Consider the following 14,157-nt stretch of genomic DNA (forward strand, 5'->3'; position numbering starts at 1 on the left):
GCAGATGCTTACCTGACTGAGCCACCCAGGCACCTTTACTACCTCCTTTTTCTTAGTTTTCTTAGTGGTTGTTCCATGTTTTGTTTTGTTTTTTAAATGATACTCTTTTCTCTGAATTATCTTATTTATTTTTGTGGTGACTTCTTCCATCAGGATTTTTTTTGCCTGTCATTCCAATAAGAGTTTTCCATAGTTTCTCTGACTTGACTTTCATGAACCAAAATTGTCTTTGGCAGAGTGGAGATAGTGTACTGACATAGGGTTACCAGCTTTTTATTTTGGAAATTAAGAATGTTTTTAAAAACTATTACTTAACTACCTTTGTTTCACTAAAGAAAAGGTATTAAGAGTGTAAGAAGGGTGTGCTCAGAATGCTGAACAGCTTATTATGGATTAATTTAACTCAGTATATTGTCTTTGTTTTTCCTTATGTTGCTATAGATTGACACAGATTTATGGACTTGATTAAATTTGAAAACCACTGCCATAAAACTGGTTTCTTAAGCTGATTGAGGGGGAGGTAGTAGGGCGTTCTTGTGGCCTAATGTTAGGGAAAAACTATATAGTTTGTCTTAACATATCAAAGCTTCCCAGGTAGTTATGTGAAAAAGCCCCCTAGTTTACTTAGTATTGGAGCGCCATTTCACTTAGTAAGTAAATTTTTTTTTAAATTAAAATATTACTTTCTAACTACTTAAAAAAATATATATATATTACTTTCTAAGAGTGTGAAACATCACGCTCTAGTTACGAAATTCTAAAAAGATACGGGTTTTTTAATATGTTCCCTCTACTTTTCTCAGAGGCACCAGCTTTTTTTTTTTTTTTTTTTTAATTTTATTTATTTATTTGACAGAGATCACAAGTAGGCAGAGAGGCAGGCAGAGAGAGAGAGGAGGAAGCAGGCTCCCTGCCAAGCAGAGAGCCTGATGCGGGGCTCGATCCCAGGACCCTGGGATCATGACCCGAGCCGAAGGCAGAGGCTTTAACCCATTGAGCCACCCAGGTGCTCCGAGGCACCAGCTTTTTAACTCTCTGCTGTTTCTTTGTATTTTTTGAGTTTTTTAAAAAAGATTTTTGTTTATTTATTTGACAGAGAGATCACAAGAGATCACAGAGAGGCAGGTAGAGAGAGGGGGAAGCAGGCTCCCCACTGAGCCGAGAGCCCGATGCTCTATGCTAGGGCCCTGGGATCATGACCCAAGCTGAATGCAGAGGCTTAACCCACTGAGCCACCCAGGCATCCCTGTTTCTTTGTATTTTTAAGTAAGCATTGCATTGTTTGATTCATCAATTTTGGACTTTTTTTCAGTAATATTAGATGAGGAATTTCTCTGATAGCCTCTTCAAGTTTTTTAATATGCTTATATAAAAAATTTCCTTTGTGTGATTATATAAACATTGATAAATTGATAGAATATTGATATGGCAAAGTAATGGGTTAGGGTTAAATGAATTATTGCATGCAGAATTCTTAGAACCATGCTAAACATTTTTTAGTTGTTTTTAGCTATTATTTCTGGGATTACATTTCTTCCACAACTGGATTTAAAATTTGCCTCATTAAAAAATAGAATGTGCTTAGTTTTCTTTGAACACTGAAATCTTCACACATCTTTCCACTGTTCTGTAAAATGTCTTGAGTGTGCTTTTCCACACTATCTGTCCTGTAATTTATCAGTTACATTTATTTTTCTTAGAGATATTCCCTTGGAGCTCTTCTGGATCTCTTCTCTAATCTGTACTTGCTCTCTGGACTTAACTGCTCGATTTAGTCTTGGGGCTTGACTTCACAGTCACCCTGGGAATTCCTTTGTATCTCCCCATGTTGATTCCTTTGCATCTCAGGTCTGCCTTTTTTTTTTTTTCCTTTCCTTTTAAGAGATTTTATTTATTTATTTGATGGGGGTGACGGAGAGCACAGAGGGAGAAGCAGACTCCCCACTGAGAGCTCAACACGGGGCTCCAGCCCAGGACCCCAAGATCATGACCTGAGCCGAAGCCAGTTGCTTAACCAGCTGAGCCACTCAGGTGCCTCTCACGTCTGCCTTTTTGGTTTACCGCCTCTCTTTGGAATCTTCTATTAAGGCCCAAAGAGAGTGTGTTTGGGTGATAAATTTTCATAGACTTGTGATTCCATAAGTTTGTACAAGTGTAGCTACTGTCTGTCCCAATATATTGCAATTACAATATCATTGACTGTAGTCCTTATGCTGTGCCTTTTATTCCCATGACTTATTTATTCCATAACTGGAAGCCTGTATCTCCTACTTCCCTTCACCCATTTTGCCCAGCCCCCACCCTTCCCCTCTGGGAACTATCAGTTTTTTTCTCTGTATCAATAGGTCTCATTCTTCCCCCCCCCCCCCCTTTTGGGGCGTAGGGAGAGGGAGAGAATCGTTAGCAGACTCCTTGCTGAGCACAGAGCCGGATGTGGGGCTCGATCTCAGGATCCTGAGATCATGAACTGAGCCAAGACCAAGAGTCAGATGTTTAACCAACTGAGTCACCCAGGTTTCCTGAAAGAGAGAGAATCTTAAGTAGGCTTCACACCCAGCATGGAGCTGGAGGTGGGACTCAGTCTCACACTGCTGAGATCATGACCTGAGCCCAAAATCAAGAGTCATAGGCTTAGGGGCGCCTGGGTGGCTCAGTGGGTTGGGCCACTGCCTTCGGCTCAGGTCATGATCTCAGGGTCCTGGGATCGAGTCCCGCATCGGGCTCTCTGCTCAGCAGGGAGCCTGCTTCCTCCTCTCTCTCTCTGCCTGCCTCTCTTCCTACTTGTGATCTCTCTCTGTCAAATAAATAAATAAAATCTTTAAAAAAAAAAAAAAAAAAAAAAAAAAAAAAAAAAAGAGTCATAGGCTTAACCAACTGAGTCCCTTCCCTACCTTCTTCCGTCCTTTTGTCCTCCTCCTCCTTTACCCTCCCCTCTGCTCCATGTCCCTCCTCTCTTATAAGTGAAATCATACGGTATTTGTCTTTTTCTGTCTGACTTATTTCGTTTAGCAAAATCCCTGGAGATCCATGCATGTTGTCTCAGATGGCACAGTATTGACTTTTTTATGGCTGTGTAATATTCCTGTGTGTGTTTCACATTTTTATTGATTCATTTATTGATGGACATGGGTTGCTTCTCTATTTTGCTATTATAAATGATGCTGCAGTGAACATAGGGACACATAAATCTTTGAATTAGTGTTTTCTTTGAGTAAATACTCAGTAGTGGAATTACTGGATCATATGGTATTTCTATTTTTAATTTTTTGAGGAACAGCCATACTGTTTCCACAGTGGTGTACCAGTTTATGTTCCTACCAGTAGCTCATGAGGGCTCCTTTTCTCCACATTCTCCCCAACAGTTGTTATTTCTTGTGTTGTTGGTTTTTTTGGTAAATAATTTTAGCCATTTTTAACATGTTAAGGTTATATCTCATTGTGGTTTTGATTTGCATTTCCCTGATTAGGGATGTTGAGCATCCTTTAAAAATACATGTTTTAAATCTTTGTTACTTACCTCCCACCCATTTTTGGGGGGAGATTATTTGTGGAAGAAACCAGACATTTTTTTTTTTTTAAAGATTTTATCTATTTATTTGACTGCAGAGATTTACAAGTAGGCAGAGAAGCAGGTTGAGAGAGAGAGGAGGAAGCAGGCTCCCGAGCAGAGAGCCTGATGCGGGGCTCGATCCCAAGACCCTGGGATCATGACCCAAGCCGAAGGCAGAGGGTTTAACCCACTGAGCCACCCAGGCACCCTGAAACCAGTCATTTGACATATAAATTTCCCAGCTTGGATTTTGCCGATTACATCCCCGTTGTGCAATTGAACATCATTTCTCTGCATTTTCTATAAATTGGTGGCTAGATGTAGAAGCTTATTCCAGATTTCTTGCTTTTTTTTTTGGCATGACTACTTCATAGACGTGGTATGTTCTCCCAAGAAGCATTCAGTAGTTCTTTCTCTTGTGCTTTAGAAGCCACTGGTACTCAATACCTAGATCCGTTTATTCATTAGGTGTTGAAAAATGATTTTTTTTAAAAGATTTATTTATTTGACAGAGATCACAAGTAGGCAGAGAGGCAGGTAGAGAGAGAGAGAGAGAGAGAGACAGGGAGAGAGAAAGAAGCAGGCTCTCCGCTGAGCAGAGAGCCCAATGCGGGGCTCAATCCCAGGACCCTGGGATCATGACCTGAGCCAAAGGCAGAGGCTTTAACCCACTGAACCACCCAGGCACCCCTGAAAAATGATTTTTAAAACTTGAATATATAAAGAAAACCTTCCCCATTTTCAGTGGGCACTTCACCTATTCTCCTCTCTGTACTTTGTGTTTGTTTCCCTTGATTTGTCTTTGAATGAATAAACTTTTCATCTCCTGATACGATATACAGATAGTACAAATAGAAGATGTGACTAGGGATCCAATAGTCCTTTTATACAGACTTCCACGTATTACTCTATTCTTCGAGCTCACCTGACCTCTGTCTTCAGTCTGGTGCTGCCAATTCTTTAGTCTTTTGGGGTTCTGTGGGACAAGTGGGTTGCTTCTTAACATTCTTTTCTGCTGCGTGCTTAAGTTTAATCTTCCCCATTTTACTAGTGTTTATTATTCTTTCAGCTGCTTTCCATTTTCCTATATTGTGGTTTGGAGTTTCATGTATACTTTAGTATGATTGAAGATGGATTGTATTGTTGGTTTTTTTGTTGTTGTTGTTTTGTTTTGAGTATGTTTTTATTTTAAGTTTTTTTTTTTTTTTTTCTGTTTGTTTTAGCATGAGAAGGAGCAGAGAAACTTCACTTTGCTCTTTTATTATAGTAAAGTTTTCATCCCGTTTCTCTTCTTATTTCTATCCAGGGCTTCAAATACCTTCACTATTTTTCTGACTTCAAGTCTTTACTTCCAAACCTGATTTTCTTTCTGAGCTGTGCATCTTTTTATCCAGCTACTTCCTAGATTTCCTGATTAATCTCCCCCGGATATTTGCCAGTTTTATCAGTCTTTTCAGTAGACCAAGTTTTAGTGCCATTGGTTTTCTCTGTTGTAAGCTTTTCTTTCATTGATTTTCTTTCCCTTTTACTTCTCTCCTCCTGCCCCCTTCAACATGAGATGGGTACTTAATTTATTAACTTTAATTCTTTTTTTTCTTTTCTTTCTTTTCCCCCCGGGATCTGTGCTCCAGGTTTTATATCCAACGGATGAAATAAAAATGACATCTAGGATTTTTCTTATTTCAATCCCTGGTGTGACCCTGTATTTACTACAGTGCCCCTTCCCCCTTTTTTTTCATTTTTAAAATTGAGTTATAATTGACATATAACATTATTTAGTTTCAGGTATACAGTATCGTAATTAGATATTTGTATAAATTGCGAAATAATCACCACCATGATTTTAGTTACCATCTATCACCATACATAGTTAAAATATTTATTCCCTTGTGATCGAGAGCTTTTACGATTTATTCTTAGCAACTTTCAAGTATGCAGTACAGTATTACTAACTATAGTCACCATGGTGTACATTATATCCCTGTGACTTACTTATTTTATAAGTGTGTATTTTTTCTTTCACCCATTTAACCCATTCCTGTTCCTTGTCTCTGGCAACCACGCTCTGTTTTCTTTATGAGCTTTGGTTTTTTTTAATTGTTGTAGTTCTATTAGCTTCCACATATAGTTGAGATTATATGGTATTTGTCTTTTTCTGTCTGACTTACTTCACCTGGTGTAATGCCCTCAAAGTCCATCCATGTTGTCACAGGTAGCAAGATTGTTCTTTTTTAATGGCTAAATAATATTCCTGTGTGTGTGTGTGTGTGTGTGTGTGTGTGTGTGTGTCTGCACACACACAAACACATTAAATTGTCTTTTTCCATTGAAGGACACCTAGGTTGTTTCTATGTCTTGGTTATTGTAAATAATGCTGCAATGAACATGGGGATATATGTATCTGTAGTTAGTGTTTCTGTTTTCTTTAGATGAATATTCAGAAGTGGAATTGCTGGATTGTATTTTTTTTTTTAAGACTTTATTTATTTGGCAACAAAAGAACATCAGCAGTGGGGGAGTGCCAGCGGGAGAGGGAGAAGCAAAAGCATCCATCATCCCCCCTGCCTACCCGGCCTTGCGCCAGGTAGTCCAACAAGGGGCTTGATCCCAGGACCATGGATCATGACCTAACTGAAGGCAGATGCTTAACCAACTGAGCCACCCAGGTGCTCCGTATGGTAGTTCTATTTTTAATTTTTCGAGGAACCTCCATACTGTTTTCCATAGTGGTTGCACCAATTTAAATTCCCAGCAGCAGTACACAAAATTTGCCTTTCTCACATCCTTACCAGTGCTTGTTATTTCTTGTCTTTTTGATAATAGCCATTTTGATAGGTGTAAGGTGGTATCTCATTGTGGTTTTGATTTGCATGTCTGATTATTAGTGATGTCGAGCATCTTTTTATCTACCTGTTGGCTGTCTGTATATTGTTGGAGAAATGTCAGTTCAGATCTTCTCATTTCCTTTATGTTGTTGTTTTGTTTTTATTTTTAAAGATCTTATTAATGTATTTTGAGAGAGAGAGTGAGTGAGATGGGAGAAGGTCAGAGGAAGAAGCAGACTCTGCTGAGCAGGGAGCCTGATGCGTGACTCATCCCTGGACTCCAGGATCATGACCTGAGCCAAAGGCAGTTGCTTAATCACTGAGCCACCCAGGCGCCCCTTTCTCCTCATTTCTTAATCAAGATCTTGTTTTTGTTGTTATTGAGTTGTATGAATTTTTTTTTTCAAGATTTTATTTATTTATTTGACAGAGAGAGATCACAAGTAGGCAGAGAGGCAGGCAGAGAGAGGGGGGAAGCAGGCTCCCTGCTGAGCAGAGAGCCCGATTCAGGGCTCGATCCCAGGACCCTGGGATCATGACCTGAGCCGAAGGCAGAGGCTTTAACCCACTGAGCCACCCAGGTGCCCCGAGTTGTATGAATTTTTAAAAAATTTTATTTATTTGAGAGAGCAGAGCAAGAGAGAGAGAGGATGAGCTGGGGAGAAGGGCAGAGAGACAGTAAGAAGTCGGCTCCCTGCTGAGCAGAGAGCCCGAGGATCCAGGATCCCAGGATCCTGGGAATCATGAATCTGCTGAAGGCCGTTGTTTAACCTACTGAGCCATCCAGGCACCCTCATATTTTCGCTATTAACCCTTTATCAAATACGTGATTTGAAAATATTTTCTCCCATTCGGTAGTTGCCTTTTCTTTTTGTTGATGGTTTCCTTGCTGTGCAGAGCCTAGTTTTGATATAGTTCTACTTGTTTATTTTTGCTTTTGTTGCCTTTGCTTTTGGTGTCAAATCCAAAAAAATTATCACTAAGAGTGATATCAAGGAGCTTACTTCCTATTTTTTCTTCTAGAAGTTTCATGGTTTCTTATGTTCATATATTTAACCCATTTTTAAGTTAATTTTTGTGAATGGTATAAGATAGTAGTCCAAATCCTTTTTTTTTAATGGGGCTCTCTGGTTTTTCCAGTACCATTTATTGAAGAGACGGTCTTTCCCCCATGATATATTCTTGATTCCTTTGTCTTAAATTAGTTGACCAAATATATGTGGGTTTATTTCTGAGTTCTGTTCTGTTCATTGACATATGTGTCTCTTTTTATACTAGTACTATACTGTTTTGATTACTATGGTTTTGTAATAAAGTTTGAAGTCAGAAAGTGTAATGTCTCCAACTTTGTTGTTCTTTTTTCTTTTCTTTTTTTTTTTTAAACTTTATATATTTTTTTAAGATTTTATTCATCTATTTGACAGAGATCATAAGTAGGCAGAGAGGCAGGCGGGGGTGGGGTGGGGGGTGGGGAAGCAGCCTCCCTGCTGAGCAGAGAACCCGACCTGTGGCTTGATACCAGAACCCTGGGATCGAGACCTGAGCCAAAGGCAGACGCTTTAACCCACTGAGCCATCCAAGCGCTCCTGTTCTTTTTAAGATTGCTTTGGCTATTTGGGTTTTTTGTGTTTCCAAACATGTTTTAGGATTGTTCTTTTTATGTGAAAAATGCTATTGGAATTTTGATAGGGATTGTATTGAATGTGTATGTAGATTGCTTTGGGTAGTATGGATATTCTAACAGTATTCTTCTGTTCTATGTGTATGAACTGTCTTTATTTATTTCTGTCTTTTTCACTTGCCTTCATTGATGTCTTACAGTTTTTATAGTGTAAGGTATTTCACCTCTTTGATTAAATTTATTCCTAGGATTTTTCTTAGGGGGGGGCAGTTGTAAAGAATTGTTAATTTTTCTTTCTGATAGTTTGTTGTTAGTGTATAGAAATACAGCAGATTTTCATATATTAACTTTGTCTCCTGCACCTTTACTGATTTCATTTATTAGTCCTAACAGTTTTTTGTTGGAATCCTAGGGATTTTCTGTGTATAATATGTCATCTGCAAATGGTGCCATGTTTACTTCTTCCTTTCTAATTTCGATGCCATTTCTTTCTTTGGCCTAATTGCTGCAGTTATTGCTTCCAGTACTGTGTTGAAGAAGATAGGTGAAAGATGGCATCCTTGTCTTATTCCTGATCTTAGAGAAAAAGTTTTCTCTCTTTCATACTGCTGAGTATGATGTTTGTCATATATGGTCTTTATTATGTTAAGGTAGGTGTGTTCCTTCTGTACTCACTTTGTGAGAGTTTTATTATAAATGTTGACTTTTGTCAAATGCTTTTTTGTCAAATGATTTTGTCCTCTTTGTTACTGTGGTGTATCACATTGATTTTTGTGGTTGTTGAAGCATCCTGTATCTGTGAAATAAAACCCACATAATCTTGGTGTATGATTCTTTTAATGTATTATTAAATTCAGTTTACTAGTATTTTGTTAAGGAATGTTTTATCAGTGTTCATCAAGAATATTATCCTGTGGGGCGCTTAGGTGACTCAGTGGGTTAAAGCCTCTGCCTTCAGCTCAGGTCATGATCCCAGGGTCCTGGGATCGAGCCCCGAATTGAGCTCTCTGCTCAGCAGGGAGCCTGCTTCCCCCTCTCTCTCTGCCTGCTTCTCTGCCTACTTGTGATCTCTGTCTGTCAAATAAATAAATAAAATCTTAAAAAAAAAAAAGAATATTATCCTATAATATTCTTTGTTGTGACGTCCCTGTCTGGTTTTAGTATCAGGGTAATTGACCTTGTAAATGAGTTGGAAGTGTTGTCTTTTCTCTTTGTTTTTGGAAAAGTTTGAGATTTTTCTTTGAATATAGGATTGACCAGTGAAGATGTCTGGTTTTGGACTTCTGTTTTTTGGCACTTTTTTGATTACTGATTTAATCTCCTTACTGGTAATTTGTATATTTAGATTTTCTGTTTCTTCATGATTCAGTTTTGGTAGGTTGTATGTTTCTAGGCATTTATTTCTTTTAGGTTGTCCAGTTTATTGGTTTATAATTGTTTATAGTAATCCTCTGTATCTGTGGTATGAGTTTTAATGTCTTCTTTTTTTGTTTCTGATTTTATTTTATGATTTTTATGGTGTTTTTTATTGACCTACAGTTGACACACTATATAATAGTTTTGGGTATACAGCAGTGATTCCACAACTCTGCATTATGCTCTGCTCACCACAAGTGTAGCTGTCACTCACTGTATACTCCTATTATAATATCACTGACTGTATTCCCTATTCTGTACCTTTTATCTTTGTGGCTTATTCATTTCTTAGTAAATACCTCTACTCAAGTACCAGATTTTTCATCATCAATGCTGAGTGTTAAATGGGATAAATGGGAATATCATCAAACTACTTAGGGAAAGTATCCAGAAAACAGTCCATTGTGAGTTTAGGACTAAGGTAAGTTTAGATACATAAAGGCTCAGAATAAGCAATTCCAGGAAAAATAAAAAGTGAATAAGAAAGGTTGTTTAGGGACGCCTGGGTGGCTCAGTTGGTTAAGCAGCTGCCTTCGGCTCAAGTCATGATCCCAGCGTCCTGGGATTGAGTGCCACATCGGGCTCCTTGCTCGGCGGGGAGCCTGCTTCTCCCTCTGCCTCTGCCTGCCATTCTGTCTGCCTGTGCTCGCTCTCTCCCCTCTCTCTCTCTCTGATAAATAAATAAAATCTTAAAAAAAAAAAGAAAAGAAAGAAAGGTTGTTTAATGAGAGTGTGCCATTTAGTTTTGCAGTGATTAATATTTACAGTTTGGATTATTTAAAGCACATTACTGATTTAATGAACTTAGTTAAGTAAGATTATAGAGGTGGGAGTTGTTATGATTTTTTTAAAAATAAGTCATATGTGAAATAGATCAGTTAAAAAGAGAAATATAAGCACATGCATATTATTTAGAACTATGGAAGTGCCTCCCAGAATAAATAGCTGAAAAGAGTTGAGAAAGCATCAGCCTCTGGAGAGCAGTATTGAAATGTGGGAAGAGTTGGGTGGGCAGCGACTGCATTTTGTTTTAAACCTATCTATCTACTTGAAATTTTTTTAAAGTATGCATTTTTATGTTTTTATAATTTCTAAAACTAAGGATTAGAGTAGAGCCAGTCATTAAGCTGCCTGCTTTATGATTTCTGTTCTCTTGGTCTGACCCTGGTCCCCTTTGATGTTCTACTTTCAAGGAACCCTCAACCAGGAAGAATTCTGCCAGCCCCAAGCTTCATTTTACTTGTGCCTTCCTTAAGGGAAAGAAGAGAATTCTTTCCCCATAGCTTTAATGGGGGCCCAAGCTTCAGTAGATTGCCTTCTGCTTGTACCTAGGCCCTACCTTGGCCTTCCATGGCCACGTGAATTTAACTATATCTTTGTGAAAGATTTTCCCCAAAGTGGCTCTGTTGTTAGGTTACATTTATTGTTCACATGTGATTCACCCACACATGTACTGCTTTTCCAAGAGAAGGGAAGAAGTTGTGGGAAAGAGCCTGGGATAGATGGCAGCTTTTGCTTTTTAAGAGATGAGATTGCTTGGAACCTGTGGTAGATAAAAGTTTAAGATAGCAGCAGAATAGGTATTTTCTTCTCTGTCACAGCAGTGCCTGTCATTTCCTGCGATTGCATACTCATTTGATTTTTTGGATTGGGGTGAGTTAGAGTGAGAGGAGTGCTCCTGTTGGGGTGGGGGGAGGTGGCAGTGCAAAGTGAGATTAGGTTTTTTTCCTTTTAGTTCCTTTGCTGCCAAATGGAACTTCATGGGTTGAAGAGTAGTGGCAGGGGTACTAGAGACATGGTTGTGGTGGATCAGTCATGGCTGATTGGGGAGGGAACTCAGGAGCAGAGGGATGAAAGTTCCCACTGGGGTGATGAGTCCTATGTTGGGACAGTGGCATTTGGCTCTTTAGAGATTGCCTTTAATTAAATTACCAGCTACTACTGGTAATTTACTGATTAGTTATTGTGTTACCAGTACATTCTGGGCACTACACTAGGTTCTGGGGAAGGAGTGGTCCCATAAAATGGGACAGTCATTTTCCCCTCAGAATACAAAGTATTTGGAGAGTGGGGAGTAGATGAAGATAAGTAAGTAGGCAAATGGAACAGAGTGTTGGAAGTATGTTAGTGGGAGAACTAGCATATACCAAGAAAGCATCTAACCTTAAGTTGGTGGATGGGGTTGAATCAGGAAAGGAGCCTTAAGAAGGAAGGTCTAGCTGAGTCTTTCCTGTCAAAATCTTGGGCGCTGAAGATAGGGACCTTGACTCTCTTATTCACTAGGCCTGGAACAGATACTCATTAAATATTTATTGAAAGAAAAATAATTAACCTGAAAGTGAGTTGAATTTCTTCCTATTTCCTCTGCTGCTTATTGAGAAATTAAACTATATCAAGTCCTTAACCCCTGTTTTTTAATATTGGTCTCATAATAGTTCTCAGAGATTGTTGCAGACATGAAATCAGTTTGTGGTCTCCCATATAATATTCAGATAGTTTTCTTGTTAGCTGGGGTATTAAATTTGGGAAGAAAAAAGACCACATACTATTTGAATTATGCATCTAATTCCCAAGTTCTTGAATTAGTGTCTTATTTATTGTAGGAGTAGTAAACCAAGAAAGTAGCTAGTTGAACTCCTGGTCTTCCATTTGGTTTCAAGGGAGGAAACTTTTTCCAGGCAGTCTCTCTCAAGATGGACATCAGTAGCAGTGAAGAAAAAAGTGCTTCTCTAAGTAGTAGTATTATGGATAGAATTGTATATAGATCAATAGATAGATAGATAGAAGTATTCTTTATGTGTATGTTGTGGAATAGTAAAAGCGTTGTGACCATTCTGGAAATAGGATTTGACTTCTGCTACTTTGTTAATCTGTATTGTATAGTATGAGGAGCTGATATAATTGAGTCAGATCTTAGCAACAGAAAGAAGTACACTACAGCATCACAATTCTCTGGTCAGGACATGTCCAGTTTCCCCAGTTCTCAGTCAGATCTCCTACTCTCACTTACTACTTGAAAATATTTAATATATGTCATGGTAAAATATATGGTATTATATATGCATGTTTTCAATTTGCATAAATGATAATTGTGCGATAAATTTCGTTTTGCTTTCAACAACACATTTGCAGCATCTTTCCATGTTGTATGTATGTTCTGCTTCCAAGATCATAACAATAATTCTTTTTTTTTTCTGTTTAAAAAGCATCTTCCTTTTTTAAAAATTCAATTAGCCAGCATAGAGTATATATCACTAGTTTCAGATGTAGAGTTCAATAGTTCATCAGTTGTCATAGCAATATGCTATATTTTCTAGTTATGCTTGAAGTTTTACGTTTATTTTTGTCTTTAATCCATCTGTAATGCACCTTTTTGTGAATTGTGAATTAAGAGTATAGCTTCTCCTCCATTTAAGTGAATCATTTTCCCCAGTACTGTTTACTAAATGATATATTCTTTCTGTCTGTTTTGTGTTGTTACTTTTATTATATATCTACTTCCCTTAAATGAAATTGTTTTGGAGATACCTATTCTGTTGTAATAATCTTATTGTCTGTTCCTTACCTGTACAGAACAGTTTTTCTCTGGAATATGTCACAGTATTTGGTAGGTTGAATCTTTCTCTCTTTCTTTGTTCTTTCTTTTAGAAGTCGATTTAACTATTCTATGGATTTTTAGTTTAGTTTAGTTTTGTTTTACAAATTTAATAAAACATTTGACCTCAAAAAATCCTGCTTCAGTTAATTGGAACTGCCCTGTATTTATACACTAAAGATTATCTGCCAAATAGAGTGAAATTTAACTTTAACTTCATTTGGGAGAAGACACTGTTAACATCATGTAAAATGAAAAGGTATGGACTGGAGATTTGATGGGCGTTGGGAAGACGACGAGCACCTTACGTAACCTAACAATGGCAATTAGGAGTACACAATTTAAAAAAAGGGCATGCAAACCAACTCCTTTATTTGTTTCGGTTTTCCGTTTAAATTTTTTCTGGTATGGCTTCTTAAAAAGGCAAGGCAGCCTGGATGCAAGATGAGAGATAACTGAACACCAAGTACTGATCCCCCTATCAAAAATCTTTGTCATGGCACTTTTATAGAGTATGAGCTGGGAAAAGTATTTCTAACATGTGTAACAAAGTATTCTTATTCATAATATATAAAGTGCTCTTAAGTCATTATGAAAAAGATGAACATTTTAGTTTAAAAAAAAGGCAGAGATCAGAAGACATACAAATTAACAAAGGAAAAAACCTCTAATAATAATAGAACTGTAGATAGAAATGTAGTGTGTGTGTGTGTGTGTGTGTTGTCTGTCAAATAATAAAAGGGTAAATACTGCTGGTGAAGTGTTAGGCCTTCAGGTGCTGTTCAGGTAGTGTCAGTGAAACTACTTTTTTGGAGATTCATTTGACATTGTCAGTTAAAATATATATATAATGTAGGTTGGGGAATGGGGTGTTGAAGTAGTATTAGCTATGAAATGGTAATTGAAACTGGTTGGTGAATACCTGATGGTTTTTTTAATACTTGTTTAGTTTGCTTTTGCATGTTGTAATTTTCTATAGCAAAAAGGAAAAATGTCTATATTTTTTGTTATAGTAATTATTCTTTATGAATTTATCTCATGTAGTACCAGGAATACTTAAAAAAAAAAAGAAATAAAATGGAAAAGGATGAGCTTTTTTTGGTTGTAATAGTAAAAGAATGGAAACATACTAAATGTTCCTCAGTTGGGT

General features: G+C 37.7%; 1 protein-coding gene and 1 long non-coding RNA gene across 6 annotated transcripts in view; both read left to right on the forward strand.

Annotated features, from left to right (window-relative positions):
* The window catches only part of MTF2 (metal response element binding transcription factor 2), a 60,279-nt gene that overhangs the window by 14,398 nt on the left and 31,724 nt on the right, over nucleotides 1-14,157 (forward strand). The gene's annotated exons all lie outside the window — the stretch shown is intronic.
* Nucleotides 706-4,279, forward strand: LOC309843318. Its single transcript, XR_014300058.1, has 2 exons — nucleotides 706-2,629; nucleotides 2,865-4,279. It is a non-coding gene; the product is annotated as an uncharacterized lncRNA (long non-coding RNA).

The sequence above is a fragment of the Mustela nivalis genome, assembly GCF_964662115.1.
Source record: "Mustela nivalis genome assembly, chromosome: 10".
NCBI classification, from domain to species: domain Eukaryota; kingdom Metazoa; phylum Chordata; class Mammalia; order Carnivora; family Mustelidae; genus Mustela; species Mustela nivalis.